The sequence below is a fragment of the Pan paniscus genome, chromosome 21 (assembly GCF_029289425.2).
Source record: "Pan paniscus chromosome 21, NHGRI_mPanPan1-v2.0_pri, whole genome shotgun sequence".
NCBI classification, from domain to species: domain Eukaryota; kingdom Metazoa; phylum Chordata; class Mammalia; order Primates; family Hominidae; genus Pan; species Pan paniscus.
The window spans coordinates 66,783,785-66,789,784 of NC_073270.2; positions in this window are offsets into that span (position 1 = coordinate 66,783,785).

The following is a 6,000-nucleotide window of genomic DNA, read 5'->3' on the forward strand; positions in this document are numbered from 1 at the left end:
ACTATTTTTCACCTGCCACTTACTGAATTGTCACTGGTAAACATTCACTGTGCACCTGTTGGGATCAAGCCCTGGAGCATGAAAACGTTATCATCAAAAGCCACGGAGGCTGCTCCAGCCCTGGAGACAGTCGTGCAGACATCACACATATCAACAAACCTTTCCTTGTGTGGGGTCGGACCACGAGCTCAGTGGCCAGCCACACAGGTTTAAATCCTGATGCCTCCCCTTGCCAGCTGTGAAATACTTTGACAGGTGAGGTAGCCTCCCCGAGCCTCAGTTTGTCCATCTGTGGAATGTGCATTATGACACAGCACACGGGGTCACTGTAATGAAGATGAGACGGGAATTGCAGGGCACTTGGCAGAGCTGTTGGCATCAGTCAGTGTGATGTTGTCAAAGCTTTGCAGCATAGATGGGGCTACAAAATCAAGACTTTCAAAATCACAGGGCTCTTCCTGAGAGCCCGCTGAAGGCGTTACAGGCACTGGTACTGGTATTTACCCACGGAAGGAGCCCTTCACCAGCCAGAAGGCAGAGGCTTGGTGCCCCTAAACGCTGGGGCCCCTTGCAGGCTCCTAGTTCGAAGCTGTGATGTTTGAGGGGACTTTGCAGCCTAGAGCCAGCAGCAGCTTCTGACAAAGAAGGGGCACATTGAGCTTCCTCCGTGGAAAATCGCAGGAACCCCCACCCACACGGCCACTCACAGGAAACCCCACCCTCACGGCCACTCGTAGGGAGCCCCCACCCTCACAACCACTCACAGGAGCCCCCCACCCACACGGCCACAAGCAGGAACCCCCACCCACACGGCCACTCACAGGAGCCCCCACCCACAGCCACTCGCAGGAGCCCCCACCCACACGGCCACTCGCAGGAGCCCCCGCCCACGCGGCCACTTGCAGGGAGCCCCCCACCCACGCGGCCACTCGCAGGAGCCCCCGCCCACGCAGCCACAGCACCTTGTCGGAACTGCTTGGAGCTGGGTGATAAGGTGTGGATCAGTGAAACATCTCTGGTGTTTTTCCCCATTTCAAATGATCTGATCTTCCCAATGAGTCAAATCTGAGGAGCAGCCTTTTAGAAAGAAGACTAGGAACTCAGAAATCACAGGAGGCAACAACGTCCTTTGAAGAGCAAAGATAAGCCACCCCTTTCCTGCCCCGACCCAGCTACAGGGACACGCAGACCCCACGGCGAGAGGGCCTAGAGGAGGCTGGCAGCCCAGGCTGCTCTGCAAAAGGAGAGTGTGGCAGCACAGAGACCTGCCCGCAGAGGCGACGGTGAGGACACAGGCTCATGAGAGGCCAGAGGACTCCTGACTGGACCCAGGAAGAGTCGGGGGGAGTCCCACCTAGACAGGAGGGAGTGCAGTTAGAGCCCAGGCTGGCATGCAGACAGTCACATCCTGCCCCATTATTTGCAAACCTGGTACCTTCATGAGTCACTCCAGTAGTGACCACAAACCGGGCAGAGCTTAGAATAATGAAGTCCAAACTCAAGGTGCCAGCCAGGCCACCTCCCTCCACCACAGGGACATGCAGGCCCTCGGGGAGGCTCCTCTTTGCCTCTCAGAGCCTCCGTTGGATGCTGCCAGTCCCTGGCGTCCACAGCTTGTGTGGCTGCATCCGCCCAGGCTCTGCCTCCGTCTTCCCTTCTAAGGACACAGTCATTGGATTTGGGGTCCACATGGATCATCCCCGAAGATTTCACCTCGAGATCCCTAATTACATCTATAAAGATCTTTTTTCCAAATAAAGTCTGTTAAAATAAAAACTTCAGCCAAATTACATTTAAAGGCGTTTAATGGAGCAATGAACATTCGTGAATCAGGCAGCCCCCAGAATCTCAGCAGATTCAGGGAGACTCCAGGGGTGCCTCGTGGTCAGAACAAATTTATAGACAGAAAAGGGAAATGATGTACAGTAATCAGCACTGAGGTACATAAACACTTGGACGGGTTACAGGTTGGTGTTGGCCTGGAACACAGTTCAACACTCAGCAGTCTATGAGAGGTTGAAGTATGGCTGCTGGGACTGGCCAAGATTCAGCCACTGTTACCGGTGCCTACTCCTAAGTTAGGGCTTCCAACTCCTCTACCCATTAAGTGAGGCTGCACTCAAATATAGAAGTACAGAGTCCTTCTCAGGCCATATTTAGTTTGCTTTAAAAATTCACTTCCACAGGCTCTGGATGAACTTATAATTTGGGGGGTGGGTGGTGGCCACCATTCAACCTACTGCAGAGGGCTCTTTTACCATGCTCAGCCTCGGTTTCTACATTTCAAAAGTAAGAGTAATAACAGTACCCTCCTCAAGGAGTCGAATGAGTTTCATGAGCAAGGCTATGTGTAAATAAAGCCCCAGAACATTCTGCCTTACCTGGGAGCTTGTTAGGAACACAGCCCCTCAGCTGGCCCCAGACAATAGACTCAGAAGGTGCATTTTCATAAAATCTTGGGTGATTTCTGTGCACACCCAGGTGTGAGGGTCCCTGCCTTCTAACAACACGCCAGGTACCTAGGCAACACTCAGGCACTTCCGCAGCTACTGCCCACATGGCAGTTCCAGGAGGCATTCCAGAATCACACCTCAAGCGTCTCGACTTCTCCGTGAAGCTCATGGGCATGGGTTTTTCACACTATGACTTCCATTTATTTTTGCGGTAACAAGCGCAGCTACTTTTTTTTTTTTTGCACATAGCTTGTTTTTAGTTCTTAGGGCTGGATATTTGTATGTTGGGTTTTTTTATGTTAATTTTTAAGTTCTGGAGTACATGTGCAGGACGTGCAGATTTGTTACATAGGCAAACATGTGCCATGGCACCTTGCTGCACCTATCAACCCATCCCCTAGGTATTATGCCTCACATGCATTAGCTATTTATCCTGATGCTCTCCCTCCCCGTTCCCCCACAACAGGCCTCAGTGTGCATTGTTCCACTCTCTGTGTCCATGTGTTCTCATTGTTCAGCTCCCACTTACGAGTGAGAACATACGGCGTTTGGTTTTCTGTTTCTCTGTTAGTTTTCTGAGGATAATGGTTTCCAGCTCCACCCATGTCCCTACAAAGGACATGATCTTGTTCCTTTTCATGGCTGTGTAGTATTCCATGGTGTCTATGTACCACATTCTCTTTATCTAGTCTATCATTGATGGGCATTTGCGTTGTTCCATATCTTTTCTATTGTGAATAGTGCTGCAATGAACACACTCGGTGTAGCGATTCCTCAGAGATCTGGAACCAGAAATATCATCTGACCCAGCAATCCCATTACTGGGAATGATTTATATACCCAAAGGAATATAAATCATTCTATTACACAGATACATGTGCAACTACTTTTGAAAGTTCTCTTTTCAAAAGAGTTTCTTCTGGGTTACCACTTTTATGAGACTAAAAAAAGAGAAATTATACTTTTTTAAAATTAAATACTATCCAAATTAAAAATACATTGTTATTAATGGTGCCATTGCCTGGTGTTATGTTTCTTTCCCCAGGGGAATTATTTTCAGGGAAGAAAATCATAACTCCCTCAATGAGCCCTGAGTTTGGGTCTGTGCTGGGCAGGTGACACACCCTGTGCCACACTGAAGCACAGCCAAGGAGGGTTGCATCCAAAGGCTCAGAGCAGACAGGCTTATAGACCTGTAGACTCAGCGCCAACCCTCTGTCCAGCCTGCTTCAGTAAGTGCCTTAAAATCATCTCTTCAAGACATGTAACCCCTCCCGCCAACCACTTCCATCATTAAACATTATACTCAAACCTTATGCTCTTTAAGTATTTTAGCTCCTGTTGGAACGTTTTATACCTTCAATAATAAAAGGCTAAGGTTTTTCACTACCTACAATATGCGTCTCTTCATAAAAATTTCCAGCCTTTATCTCCTCCTCAAAGGAACATAATTTAAATATGAATAATGAAAAATACTTCCAGAAACATAAACTCAATAATGCTTTCTGAGGTGCAAACTGCTTAATGTGAAACTTGGATGCAACACAAAAGAACTGAATGTTAGCAAATTATGCTTCCTGACTTGGCATGTAATAAAATTCTCAATGGGCCTGGCAGCTGGTGGCAGGAGGGACGATGGCAGTGAGGAGAGCATGACTTTTTAGGCTATTTGCGAGGGTGAGTGCAGGCAAGATGTTCTGGCAAGCCTTTGGAATTAAAATGGCAATTCTAAACACCTTTTCATCACATGCTTTAATATTATACACATTCTTACTCTTTTATGGAGATGAATTTTCAGAGAGAATCAATGTGTTAAAAAGCCGAAGTGTAAATTTATTCCTTTGCTATTAAAAAGAACACATCTTGCATAAAAGTTATTTATGGGAAAGTAAGGAAATTCTAATTTAAACCAGGCTTTTGAATGTCAGCTGGCCTCTGTCTCTCTGCTCTCTCTCTCTTTTCTTCTCTCTCTCTCTTTCCTGCCCCCACCCGCAAATAATAAGCATATGATTTAATTCTGCATAGAACTAAGTAGAATGTTTCTTTTGCCAGTGTCATGGAATATCTGTGATTGAAGCCTTTCGGGGTTTATGCCACTTTGGGAGGCGCTGCCCACAGACAGACTTCAGGGGGCTCGTCCGACACCTCCCAGAGTCACCATGACATCCCCAGTCTCCTGTGTCCATTCTCATTTTCACACTAAAGGCAAAGGAAGCTTACATTTGACCCTAGTAAATGCACCTATCAAACTGTGTTTGTCACTGTGTTTTTCTGAGTTCAAGCGAAGAGAAGAAAACCTGCCTGCAGAATTTGAGAAGGACCATCTGCGGAGGAGGTTGAGCAGAAGCACCAAGTGTGCTGGATTCACAAATCTTCAAGCTCCTTCCTGGGTTCCTCCCCAGCTCTTTCTATATCCCTTGCTCTATTTAATCACATTGTTTATGGTAACAGTTATGAGAAAGAGGATTTGTTTCACACTAAGTGTTTCACACCTTGGGTAAAGCAGTTCATGCTCCAATTCTATTTCAGGCTTTATTTATGAATGTGCAGCTTTCCAAGGGTGCGGGGTGTGACAGCCAGCTGTGTGCCTCTTTTTAAAAAGGCAAGTCTCTCGTTGACAAGAAAGGTTTATTGACACACATTGAAGGACTGTTTTCCTTTTGTATTAAGAGTAGCACAACTAGCTGTGCTCCTAGCAACACAAACATTTTCTGCCCGTAGAAAATGTTTGCTGAGAAGATGAATCAACTATAAGACTTAATGACTGGGTCAAAACAGTTTCAACAAGTGGGGAAAGGAGTACAATCTTTCTCACTCTGCAAAAGAAAGCCACAACTTTTTTTTTTTTTTGAAAGATGGCAGCTTGGCCCACCAGTTCAATCACCTATTAAAGCCACTGTGCAGGAGACAGGTCCAGGGTGCAACGGCCTTGTGCAATTGCAAACCCAGGTGGGCATGAAATGTAATGAAGTTAAAGTTCAGCCATTGCAAGGCCTCTCTCCAACACCGAAGGTGTTACAAAGATGACAATAATCTTAGGAAAAGCAGAGACGTTGGAAAGACACCTTGTTCTTCAGTTTTTGCTGACATGACCTCAGTCTAAGCCAACAGGTGTAATCACAATACTACTGCTCCTGTGGATGACCCATAGGCCCTTCCCTAGGGTTAGAAAAATATTCTCTCCCTCCTTCCCACTTTCCCTCCTTCTCTCTCTCTCTCTCCCTCTCTCCCCCTCTTTCTCTCTCTCTCTCCCCCTCCCTCTCTCTCCCCCTCCCTCTCTCTCCCCCTCCCTCTCTCTCCCCCTCCCTCTCTCTCCCCCTCCCTCTCTCTCCCCCTCCCTCTCTCTCCCCCTCCCTCTCTCTCCCCCTCCCTCTCTCTCCCCCTCCCTCTCTCTCCCCCTCCCTCTCTCTCCTCCTCCCTCTCTCTCCCTGTATTAATCCATTCTCACACTGCTATAAAGACATACCTGAGACTGGGTAATTATAAAGAAAAGAAGTTTAATTGACTCACAGTTCCACATGTCTGGTGAGGCCTCAGGAAACTTACG